The sequence below is a fragment of the Cyprinodon tularosa genome, unplaced genomic scaffold, assembly GCF_016077235.1.
Source record: "Cyprinodon tularosa strain WSP-4 unplaced genomic scaffold, ASM1607723v1 ctg433, whole genome shotgun sequence".
Taxonomy (NCBI): domain Eukaryota; kingdom Metazoa; phylum Chordata; class Actinopteri; order Cyprinodontiformes; family Cyprinodontidae; genus Cyprinodon; species Cyprinodon tularosa.
Window position 1 is genome coordinate 796560 of NW_024039156.1, and position 13710 is coordinate 810269.

Genomic DNA, 13710 nt, shown 5'->3' on the forward strand with positions numbered 1-13710 from the left:
CCATTACAATAACATGCTGCGTGATGATGCTGTTACTCTCCAGTATACTTATTCAGCAACGTCCCTGACGTTTCACAGGTAATGAATCAGTAATTTTCTGTAAAATAATTTTCTGGATATATACCTTCGTTACTTCTCTCCGGCTCCTTTGGAGATCTTCAAGCCTTTCCTCCTCTGCTCTAGTCACCCCGCTGGCACCCCTCCCTCGCCTGGCCCTGGCTGCACGCCCACCCCGGCCTCTCTGCCCTCTTCCTCTCCCTCTTCCTCGCCTTGTAACCCCCGTGCCACAAACAAGACTTGGACTGTAAACGGGGAATATGTATTCTTCCAGCGAACACAATCTCGCTGTAAAACTAATAACTACAATTAGTATGGAAGTAAATATGTGCCATCAGAATTTGAATAAAAAATACCTCTGAAATTTGAATGTTGTATATTAGTGCTTACTTTTTCAGTATAAAAATAAATTAAGAATATATTTTTAACCTAAAAAAAATTCAATGTCATTATTTGTACATTAAAAAAAAAATTCAGTGTAATTTTTTTTACATGGTTGCAATTTTCAGTTATTAAAAAAATTCACATTCCTGTTTCAAAGTGATCAAATTTTCAATATACATATTTTTCACTGTTTAAATTTTCAGTGTTAAAAAATTCAGCATATAAAAAATTCAACTTTTCAAAATTCAAATGCAATATTTTCGTTGTCCTCCAATTCAACTTGCTCAAATTCACTGTCTCAAATTCAGCGTCTAAAAATTCGCTGTAAAAATGGCCAAGGTTACTTCAGGTCACAGACATTAGCAATGGATGTCCGATTCCAACATCCACCTAATCACGTGACACAACCGTGATATTGAAGAAGTACCAGTATCACCCAGGCTGGCGACCATGGAGGCGAACTCAAACCCAACGGTGAGTTTAATGCTTTCATATTTCTGTAGAATATTTTATTTTGCGCATGAAGTTTGATACATTATCTTAAAGCCTGATTTAAAACACTGGTTTGGGCCGTTGTTAATCTTACACCGTGTAGTGCTGGCATATTACTTCTGGTAGGTGGTGTAAACTAAGTGAATATTCAAAATTGATATCAGTAGATATTTATAATAGAATATGGGGATATGGAATACTGCCGAGAAGTTAGAAAGAGGCTTTAGTGGTTCCAATACCGAAATCGGGTAAAGTCAAGTGTCAAAACCAGAAAACTATAGACCTATTGCTTTAACATCAAATTTGAGTAAAATTATGGAGAAAATAATAAATGAAAGATTAATTTATTTTTTCAAATCCAAGGGAAACTTGTCGAATTATCAATGTGGTTTAAGAAGAGGAAGGAACACTATTGATCCGATTCTTTGTTTGCAACATTAGGTAATAGAAGCAAAAGTAAATAAAGTGTTCTGGCTGTATTTTTAGATATAGAAAAGGCGTATGATATGATGTGGAAAAACGGATTAATGATTAAGTTGGGAAAAATGGGTATTTGTGGAAGAATTTATCATTGGATGAGAATTTTTTAACAGGATGTATAATACAAGTAAGAGTTAATACAGGGTTTATACAGGAAGGAGGAACTCTAATTTAATGCTTTTTAATGCTCTGTTAATGCTCTTACAAATCATTTTAATGCCATCAATAAGTACCCATTACTCTCATATTTATAAACAGGGTCAAATCGTTCTTAATCTTTACCATCGACAGGCTACAGCCATGTCCCGAATTTCTCGTTTTCCAGCCACTTATGTTGAAAGCATTTTCCCATTCTCGTAGAACCAGTTAAATCTGATATATTTGACTCATTTTTTTTTTTAAGCATTTTAAATGCCATGGTAATCACATTTAATGAATTTTAATGCCAATTGAGGCCTTAAATTTTTTTTTAAAAATAATAATTTAATGACTTAAAGCTACAGTGCGTAATTTTCTGCGACATCTAATGTCCAGACTGCAGACTGCAGCAACATGAACATCTCCCCCCCACCGCCTCTCCCCCCCAACAGTACGGCGAGCGTTACGGGACAAAATGTCTTCCACGACGTCAGCATCACCTACCTTCTCAAGTGATGAGGTTTGTTTACATAAATAATTTTACAGATAGTATTTCATTAGTCTGTGTAGGGTATAGATTTCAGTTCATCTCTCTCAACTTGCCGTAGTTACTTTCGAGCGTAATGGGCGATCTCGCAATCGCTAGTTTGTTGGCTCTGCGCTGCCGTAGCGCAAAGATGTCTGCCTCCATGGCTGCGAGACCCGCTCCTATGTAATTATAAATAACGAATTCTAAGGCAACGCAAATATTAAGGTTAAGAGGCTGAGCTCGTAGATGATGATAAATAACATAGTTATGTATAATATATTACATTTCTGACTGTATATCCCTGTAATTATTACACACTGTAGCTTTAATGATTTTTAATGACCCGCGGAATCCCTGTAATAAGAGTTTTTCAAGGAAAAATGAAATAGACAATGGAACTCCACAGGGTAGTATTATAAGTCCTTTTTTATTTTCAGTCATGATAAATGATGCATTCAAATAAATAGAAAATAAATTAGGATGCTGTTTATTTGCTGATGATGGAGATATTTGGAAACCTGGAAGGAATATAAAATTTATTGTAGGGAAAGTCCAGAAAGCAATTCATAAGATTGAACAATGGTATTGCAAGAGGAGTTTGAAATTTTTGATTGAAAAAACAAAAGTTTTTCTTTTTACTCAGAAAAGAAATCAAGAAGTAAAACTGAAGTTATATAATCAGAAGCTAGGAAGAGTAAAGCAGGAGTGTGGTTCGATGAAAAATTATCCTGAAAAGTGCACATAGCAAAGGTTATTGAAAAATGTAAAAAAAGATGCTTAATACAGGGTTCCTACAGCATAAGGCAAGTTAAATTCAAGACTTTATAATGCCACTTGAAATAAAAATTTAAGACCAAATTCACAAGAAACACAAGAAAAACCCTCTTGCGAAAACTTAACCCAAAGGTTTATTTTAACATAAACCACTGCACTAATGTTTATAATTTTGAAAAGCTTCCCATACAGTGTTAAAGAAAAATTATTATTTTTAGTCTTTAATACAGTTAATCTTATGGCATGTGTAAAAGGTATGTTGAACACTCTCATTTTGACCATATTTCTTAATTTTGAACAAGGTTGTGTTAATGATTTAAAACTAAGCTATTTAGGGGTAAGTATTTAAAGCACCAGGCCATAAAATGAGTATCTCCTGGGGGGTGAATACCAGTTGAGCCTCAGGGGAGAGGTCTGCTTGGTTTACAGAAGGTCAAAAGTCTTCCAGAATAAACATCTAAGATGGTGTGAAACTGAATCGGGAAAAAGGCCCCCCGCATTCCACATCGATTCTGTGAAAGCTTATCTTGTGTTTTATGACTTTAAGAATTCTAGATGCCAGGACAAGCTTTCCGCCTTTTCTTGTTAAAACAAAGAAGCAAATGACCCCAGATGTTTGCAGTAAATTAGGTGAAGCTCTAGGCAGTGTCAGAGATGGCTCCTGGTTGGAGGAGCAAAAGCCAGCCTTATTTGAATAAATCAAATACAAGAGGATAAAACTTTCTACATAGAAGTAACAAATCAGATTTGCTCTTGCAACTCTCCAAAGATGTCTTGTACGTCTTTGCTTTCTCCTATGTCAGGTAATTGAATGTATGTCTCCGTTGTTCTGTAGTTTCTGGTGTAAGTTTGTGCATTGTCTTATTTTTAGGTTTATGCATTGTCTTATTTTGGATTAAACTCTGTAATTCTGTGACGTCAACACGCCTGGCTGGTTTTCATAGTGACCACACGCAGCTCGCCGAGTGGACCTGGAAAAGGAAGAATGAAAAGCCAACCTTTTTCCAAAGTTAACTATTTTAGAATATTTTCTTCCTTTACAACAGGAAAAAAGCTAAAAACACAAAAATCACAGATATATTTTAACAATTATTTAACTGAATTCACAAACTTTGTTTTGCAGAGACAAGGGTGGAACAAAACCGAGAAATACTGTTTCTCGGTAACTCGATTTTGACGCTTTGTGTTTTGCGCTTCGCATGTGCGACTCCACTGCCTTAGTTCCCATCGTTCCGAGCTTGAATGACTTCTTGCACAAAATACACTGTGCCTCATGTATGTTCAAATGTTTTTAAAAATAAAGACCTACGAAAGACTGATTTAAGACATTTTAATACCAATTAAGGCCTTAGTTTTATTTTGAATAGTTCAATGCCTTTTAAGACTTTTTAAGGACCCGCAGGAACCCTGTAATATACTGAGATGTTAAGTTGGTTACGAATGGGGAGAAGATAGACAAGCTATAAAATTAATTGATATAAATCTGAGTAGATCAACAATTGATTATAGTAGTATAGTTTATGGATCAGCATCGGAGACAGTAATCAAAAGAGTGGAAACCATTCAATATCAAGCTTTGCATTTGATAACTGGAGCAATAAGGACAACTTCAACATCATCTTTACAGGTGGAGGTGGGTGAAATGCTGATAGCGTTGAGAAGAATACAACTGTCATTAAATTACTGGGTTCATTTGCAAGGACACAATCAAAATCATTCGAAAGAAAGAGTTGATAATAAGTTGTTTGGTTGGATAATCATTCAGATAGTAACAGTAGGTACAGTTAAATCATTGAAGCATTAGCCCAAAGGGCCGTTATCAATTATTCCGCCATGGATTTTAACCGATTTAAATGTAGATTTAACTATATTAGAAAGGAAAAATGGAGATAAAATGTATAAATGTAATTCCATAATAGTGCAGGAATATATAAAACAGTTTTATAATTATGTAAAACATTTATACAGATGCATCAAAAAATCCGTGTGGACAAACAGGAGTTGCTGTAATTGTTGCAGAGTTTCAACTCACACCATGCCTCCAGAAAAACCCTGAAACCTACCGATCACTCAGTTACACCTCACTCAAAGTCTAGAATAAATCTTCTTCTTTTTAATGTCGGTTGGCAAACAACTATTAGGTGCATTACTGCCACTAACCAGTAATGGTGTGGATCAGGACAGACAGGCTCAGAAAAAAAAGACTATATTCTTCTGACTAATCCTGTTTCCAATAAATAACAATACATAATCTTATAGACTATATCATAAGAATTTTCCCTTGAAACGTTTATAAGATTAAACTGCTGTTTTTCTTGTTCAAGACTCCTTCCCAACTGTATTCTTTGTCTATGATATTTCCTACAGGTATACATTACATGTTCTATTGTTTCAATTTATTCACAGACGTCACATCTTCCTGTTTGATGTTTCCCTATTAACTGTAATGTTGAATTAAGCCCTGTATGTCCCAACCGTAACCTTGTTATTATCCTTTCTTGTATTCTATTCTTTCAAATGTTTCCTCGAGCTTCTCCAACCTTCCTTTGTATTCTGTAAAGCCATCTTCCTTTTATATCTTCTTCACACTGTTTTTGCTGTTTTTCTTGGATCTGTATTTTAATAACACTTTTAACCTCTGATTTACTCGTGCTAATTTTTATATCTTTCTCATTCTCCTTTATCGACTCTAGCTTTTTTTTCAGCCATTTTAATTCCTCTCACCCCTATATGCTCAGGAACCCAAAGAAAAACTACTGTTAACCCCATCATCTGAATTTGAATTGCCATTTCACACAGGTTTCATACACAAGTCTTCCCTGTTGTAGCAGGTTATCACAGAATGAGAAAAATTAACACCACTTAATTTGAAGGTAACCCACACCCATGATGCAACCTGTACAGCTGCATCCCTCTTCATCAGCTGTAACCTCAGCATTATGGCAGTATTCATTCAGACACCGACGAGGTCAAACATCTGCCTTCATGTTCACCAGGTTGCCCTGTTTGTGAATCAGCACACAGACTGTGTCTCTGTTTAAGTAGCAATAAGAATCCAAGCTTTGCAGGTTGTTCATGACGTTCCTGTTTACCAGAATGGACTCAACAGATTAGAAAAATGTTATTTTTGCTGTAACATTATTCCATTTCATCTTGTTTTTCTCCCAGCTCGATTTTTTAGAAGGCTGAGGAACTGATAAACCATCATCTTTTATAAGACATAAATGAGAATGTGGGCATTTTAGAGGCGACTTTATCTAATATAAAGTAAAACTGACTTATTCAGCTGATATGATTGGCAATAAAAGCTGAGTGGCAAATGAAAACAGGAAATGCCCTTAAAACTTGTCTATAGTGAAGACTGGAAGTCGAGTAAGGGGAGGTAGTGATGAGGGCATAGAGCCTGGAATCCTTAGGTTGTGAGTTCAAAGCCCACTCCCACAGACTGCCACTCTGGGTCTCTAAGCAAGGCGCTTAATCCCTGATTCCTCCCCGGGCACCCCACAATGGCAGCCCACTGCTACCCAAGGGGTTAAATGCAGAGGTAAATTTCTCCAATGTGAGATTAATAAAGTTCAATTATTATAATTATTAAAAAGTTAGGGTGAGGTCACAAGTCATTAGTACACAGGAAAACCATCAGGTAAACATCCATCTCTGGTTTATATCCATTCATTCCTGCTTTTCATGCTGTCAAACAGTCAGAGCGGGCTAATTAGTCCCTGTTAGAAACCTCAAACACTGGTCTAGCTGAATAGAAACTTTAATTCTATCCTGAAATGATTTACCCCTTACCTCTTAGAAGCCAAACAACCCCCATTCCAAAGGGGCGGACTCGTTTGCTTCCTGGATGGGAAGCAAAACGTCTTCAAACTTAGAAACAAAGTCCAGTGGATTTTTTTTGTTGAATTTTTTGGGACCAAGAGGAATCGTATGTTGAAGTAAGGCGAGGCAGAGCTCATTACTACCTCCTAGTAGCTCTGTGACGGCGCCATGAAATGGATTCTTCTCAGTTACATTTCTCAGTTTCAACCAAAAAACAAAAAGAAGCAAAACGAGGATGAACAACGGTCACATCAACACAGAGGCTTTGATGGCATGTTAAGGCTGCAGCTTTTCTTCTGAACTGCTAATTGAAATGTTTGGCCCGGTTAACAATGCTAACCTGGTAAACCGTATAGAATGAGAGCGGACCTGCAGGAGGGCGCCACTAACTGGCCGGGAGGATTAAACCTGTAGCTGTCCCCTTTAATGCTAACAGAAAGAAGAAAACGTTAATATCATTAAATCTATTTCATTTAATTCTAACACGGCTTCATACCCTTTTTTTATAATCTGAAGCAGCTTTCTACTCATGAAGTTTGAACGAGCGTTTTAAAAGACTGAGCTTTTTTGTGTCCCTTCCTGTGTTCCTGCTGGAAGCTTGCAGATAGAAAAGGCCTCCATGACATTAAGCAAACCTGTGAAAATCCCCCCACAACCAGTAAAGGAAACAAACCACTTCAGCATCACTTCATCAATTCAAAGGTTGTTTATTTTTATACAACCAACGTTTCTATCTAATTGAAACATTACGATTTTTAAAAGGATGAAGGATTTATAACACACAATTTAGTAAATATTAATATTTTAGGTTCCTTATCCCACATTCCTTTAAAAAGAAATCCCACCGTTCAAAGGCTGTGCTCGCGATCATCCACTGCAGCTAATAATAACCGGGGTGTGTTTGTGTGTTTAAGAGGTTGGCATGAGGAAATGGGCGCTGAGCACACACACAGAAGTGACATGCTGTGAGTGTAGAAGGGGTTTATATTGTGTGTGATCGTTTATGCAGGTTAGACCTACAGCTTTGATTCAACCCAAGTTTACTTTAAGGTCAAGGATGAACTGGTGAAGTTTAGAGTCAGTGTTAGAAACAACTATGGAGTGAATTTTGCTACATTATTGCTGCAACTAACACGTTTAATAAATGGAAATTGGAAGAAATAACAATTTTAAATCGGGACTTGAGAGTAACTTTGGTGTTTCTCAGATTTTTTACAAATTTCTCTTTATCAGATTTACTGAAGCATGGGCTTCAGTAACAACATCTTTATTGGTCAACAATGACTAAGCATTGAGCCTAAACCGAAGAGAACACAATATGAATAGAATGCAATCTGTAAATCTCAATCTGAAAATAGAATAAAAAGTAACAAAAGATACATAGATAATAATAATAATAGATATATTTTTTCTACATTATTATATTTTATATATTATATTCTAGAAAATAAAATCTTGAGAAAAAAAGCAAAGTTACTCTAAAAAATGATTAAAATGTCCTTTTTTCTATTTTATTTCTAGATTGCATTTTTTAAAATTCCTTTTGCCAAATGTGTTCAACAATAATGAAACAAAATTCCCCCGTATACGTATAGAGTTATTTATATGAATGGAAGTCCTGATAATTCAATTCAGTTTATTTCTATAGCACCAATTCACAACACATGTCATCTCAAGGCACTTTACAGTTCAACCAGATCATCCAGTCAAATTGATTCAAAGTTTTCCATCTAAGGAAAACCAGTTGATTGCATCGACTCATTGACTCAAATATAATGCTTGTAGCGACAGTGGAGAAGAAAAACTCCCTTTTAACAGGAAGAAACCTCCAGCAGAACCGGAGATAGGCTTTAAAAGCCCAAATGTTTGCATGTGTGAGAGATTAGTTTCTGTTGAGTTTCCTTTTTCTTCTTCATGTGTTTGTGAGACTCTTACGGTCTCCCAGGTCTCCCTGCAGCTGCAGGATCTGAGGCACCGGCATGGTCAGAACAACAGCATCAAACTTCTCACTGCCTCCTTTCCTTTCCACCTCCCATGATGCTCCATGGCGGTACAGGCCAGTCACATGATACTCCAGGAACACATCGGCTCCTGTGGAAACAAATACAGTATCAGCTTTTTACTGGTAACACATGATGTCCAATGAGGTTCAGTTTTATCAGTTTAACCTTAAAATGCTTTAGTTCTGCATTTGCAGTGAAAGCACTGATTTTAACCTGGTTCTGATCCAGACATCAGAACACTGAGCACCAGGATTCAGTTCTTACAGGGGATCAAGAAAACACCAGCAGCACATACTGCCCTCTTGTGGTCAGAAGAAAGAAAAGGGCCTCAGTATAAAAGGAGAGACCAGCATACAAGGATCTAGTCCATAAACCAGACTGAAGATTTTTTATGTATTTAGGTAAATTAACTTTTTGAAACACATTTAATCAATTAATTCCACTAGGGTGATGCTTTTGAGCCTTTGTTTTCAGCCATTTTTTGATGACTAGAAAATAATGATGCATTAGTGAACATGTGTAAAAAACACACAAAACATGGCAACGTGTCATCTTTTGATAAATGAGATGCAGAACCAAAGAGCTAATTGCGGCTCTGCAGAACCCAATCTCCTCCTCTGCAAAGGTCTAACAGACCACCACTTTCAAAGCTCTCAACTTTTCATTTCTATTTCAGAACGTTATCTTGTGCAGTTGAAACAAGTTTTTATTGTTTCACAGGTATTGTTCTTTTCATTAGAGCAAAATGTGATTGAATCATTCCAGGTTTAATGGAAATTTATATTATAACACATGACTTATTATGAAGGATATCAGTAGAATCGACATGTCAGAATTTCTGAAGATCAGTTATCGGCCATAAAACTGCAATTGGTGCTGAACTAAAACCCTGATCCTATCTTAATGCAACTGAAGCTAATAGTGCAACACTTTCATGTTCTATTAATTATTCAAATAAAACTGTAAAGGTAAATAGATCCAAGAGCCAAATTAGAGACAGTTTCTGTGACTATAAGAAATGTATTTAGTACTAGGTGTTCAGTACAGGGGCCATAACAGGACCAGCTCTTCAGAGGCCTCCGTCTAGAATCGTCCATGTGTATGAAACATCTAAATTGAAGGTTTACCCTCCCCTTTTTGCGGAAGGGTTCTGTTGGATGGTTCAAAGTAGTAAATATCTTATATTTAACTAAAGTTTAATGTAACAGATCAATAATCAGCTTAGATGTTTGCAGCTGATGAACCTGTAACACTGAGCAGTTGTTACAGGCCCCAAGCCATGGGACTGCTACAACAGTGCTGTTTATTACCTGGAAAAATTAAGAAACAGGCGAGAGCAGTGAAGAGATGAAGCGTTGTCTTTAACATCCAGATTATGTTTGAGGAACACCTGAAGTCCACTGCAAAACCAACCTGAAGAAACGCTTCACAAAAGAAAAGTTACGCTCCAACACCGCAGCCTGACCCACCCCTTAAATCCAGGAAACCACTAAATGTAGGTGAAGTAATTTGTTGAAGTGTTATTAAATTTAAATGTTAACGTGGAGAAACTTTTAATAAACGAAATATAAAAAAAACGTACATCCAAGAAAAATAACCATGTGGTTGCACTTCTAGGTACACCACACACTCCCCAACATAAGAGGTGGCTCCCGACACTTTTCTTGACACCATCTTAGAGTCTTTACATTCAGTACATGAAACTGGTTTGCAATTAATAAGGCAAAGACACATTGTAAGGCACAAACTGGTAAGGAGCATAAGGATGCACTTGTGGTTGCATCCCCCAGACTGGCAGTGTTTCTGGGCCACATAGTCCAATGTGACTGACAAGTCCAAGCTGCTGGTAAGAGGGCTGACCCAAGGCATCATAAGTCAGGGTCCTAGGTGATCTCTTTATCCCTGCAGATGCCCTGAGAAATTCTCCCTGAGTTGATATTTGTTCACCCTGTTCTGAGCTCATTTCAGATTGCTTCTTTGGTCTTCGGTCCGATTCTTCGGTCATCCTCACCCAAACATTGATGCTCTTCAAGAGCATCTTCAGTTGTAGCTGTATCCTGTGGATATTGATACCCTGCCGGAAAGTCCTTAGTAGCAGTGTCCCCACCTGGACACTGATCCTCAGTTGGAATGTCCTCATTTGCTGTGTTTTGTAGTGAACGCCTCCCTTGCCTGCTGGATCTGGTGCTTGAACTGGCATTGGATGGGCTTTGGTTACTGGGACCCTGAGCCAATATTGAATTCCAGAGTCACTTTAGTACCCGATGTGTCACTGTTTAGATTACTTTGGTTTTTACTGGCCCCATGACTTTTTACTCTGTTATTAGCAGGTGATTTGCCACTTACTGTCACATGTAAATCATTGACCAGGTGGAGAAGGTTTCTGTGGAGCACCCTAACTTTCTTTACATTGTTCTCTGGGTAAACCCGGTACACAGGGTTATCACCAACCTGTTCTTTAAAGCTACAGTGTGTAATAATTACAGGGATATACAGTCAGAAATGTAATATATTATACATAACTATGTTATTTATCATCATCTACGAGCTCAGCCTCTTAACCTTAATATTTGCGTTGCCTTAGAATTCGTTATTTATAATTACATAGGAGCGGGTCTCGCAGCCATGGAGGCAGACATCTTTGCGCTACGGCAGCGCAGAGCCAACAAACCAGCGATTGCGAGATCGCCCATTACGCTCGAAAATAACTATGGCAAGTTGAGAGAGATGAACTGAGACGGTACTGAACAATAGATGGCAGTATTAAAATTATCTATGTAAACAAACCTCATCACTTGAGAAGGTAGGTGATGCCGACGTCGTGGAAGACATTTTGTCCCGTAACACTCGCCGTACTGTTGGGGGGGAGAAGCGGTGGGGGGGAGATGTTCATGTTGCTGCGGTCTGCAGTCTGGACGTTAGATGTCGCTAAAAATTACACACTGTAGCTTTAACAATGTACACTGTTGGCTCCCAGTATGAACTCACTTTTCTCCGTCCTCCCCTTTCAGCTAGGTTACGAACGAGCACTCTATCACCAGGCTCCAAGACAATGCCCTGGATGTGTTGATCATAATATTTCTTTCCACGAGCACTTGAGCGCTGACTGTTGTCAGAGGCAATACGATAAGCCTGTCACATATCCTTGTGGTGTTTCACACTCTTTCTCATGTTGGAGTCCAAGTAATAAGATCTACAGGTAAGCAGGGATGCCGCCCAAACATTAAAAAGTGTGAAGAGAAGCCAGTGGCCTCATGCTTTGTGCAATTATATGCATGAACAACTTGAGGCAAAAAGTCTTTCCAGTTGTCCTCTGCAGGGTTCGCCTGTGGGTGGTATGGCGTGGTTCGAGAGCGGCTGACACCAGACAGTTGTTCTAAACCCCTAAACAGCGCGTTCTCGAACTCACGGCCCTGGTCATGGTGTAGTCTGGCAGGGTAACCGAACCGAGGGATGAAATCACCGTACAGTCTCTCAGCAGCAGTCTTCGCTGACTTATTTCTTGTTGGCCACGCTTTTGCAAAACGAGTAAAATAGTCAACTGCAACAAGTATGTATTTGTAACCACCTCGACTCTTTTCTAGATGCATGTAGTCAATAGATACCACTTCCATGGGAGTGCTGGTACTAATAATACCCGTAGGTGCCCTCACACGTGTGGCAGTTTTCTTCTGTTTTATACAGGGACACTTCCTAGTTACATAAGCCTCAATGTACTTTTTCATAAATGGCCAGTAAAAGCGTTCTCGGGCTAGGCAAATTCAGCACCGAGATGACCCATGTCATTATGGAGATTCTTTAACACTATAGGCCTGTATTCTGCAGAGAGTACCAACTGATGTCTACCTCCTGCTTCCCTGTACAGTAGGCCATCCTGTATCTTAAGTTTTCCCCACTCCCGCATTAGTCTCTTCACTAACCCTCCTGCATGTGACCTGTCTCTCTCGGTTAGCTTTGTTTTTGTTTCCTTTAGTCTTAGTAGTTCACCTATTGTTGCATCCTGTATCTGTGCCTTTGCTAGTTCTTCGTGACTGATGCCATGTAACGTGGAGCTATCCGCTTCAGTACCTTGGACAAGGTTTAAGGTAGCTACCGGTACATAGGCAATGTAATTTTCCTTTGCTACTTCACTGCCCTCCCAAGTAGCGCAGACAATGTCTTGGCTAAGCTCCTCTGTGCACTCTCCAATATAACATGTCCAGGGGAAGGCATGACAAGGTGTCAGCATCTACGTTAACCTTACCAGGCCTGTACTTGATGTTAAACCTAAAGTCTGCAAGCTCACCCATCCACCAAGTCTTTTGGCGTTCAACTTTGCGGTGCTCATCACATACGTCAGGGGATTATTGTCTGTATTCACTGTGAACTCTGGAGCATAAAACAGATAATCCCTAAACTTTTCACACACTACCCATTTAAGTGACAAGAACTCTAACTTGCTGGAGTGTAGACAATAGATTTTTTCAGCTGGGGTCAGAGTTCTTGAGCCGAATGCAATCACCTTTAGTTTCCCAGCCTGTCTTTGATATAGCACAGCTTCCAGACCTTTCCTCCAGGTGTCTGTGTGTAGGACAAATGGCAGTTCAAAGTCAGGGAATGCCAGCACAGCTGGATTGGACAGAATGTCAATGAGCTGTTTCAGCGTTTGGTCGTGTTCTCCTGTCCAGTGGATAGGAGTCCTTGAGGGCAGCTGAGCGCCTTTTCCTTTCCTCGATTTCACCTGTCTTTCCTCAAGGCTCCCTCTAACTTGTAGAAGGGTATACAGGGGCTTAGCAATTCTGGAGAAATCCTAAATGTAGACGCGGTAATAACTCAAGAATCCAAGTAGTTTTTCTAATTCACCCACATTTGTTGGTTTCTTTTGACTGAGTGACTTCACTGATTCAACCTCCCTTGGATCCACTCGGACCCCATTTCCTGACTTTGATTTTACTATCCAACCTTTGGCCAGCAGGTCCTGAATGTACTCTTTCACCTCTTTGTATAACGGTTTAGGGATGGCTGTGTAGGTGCGTTGGACTGGGGTAT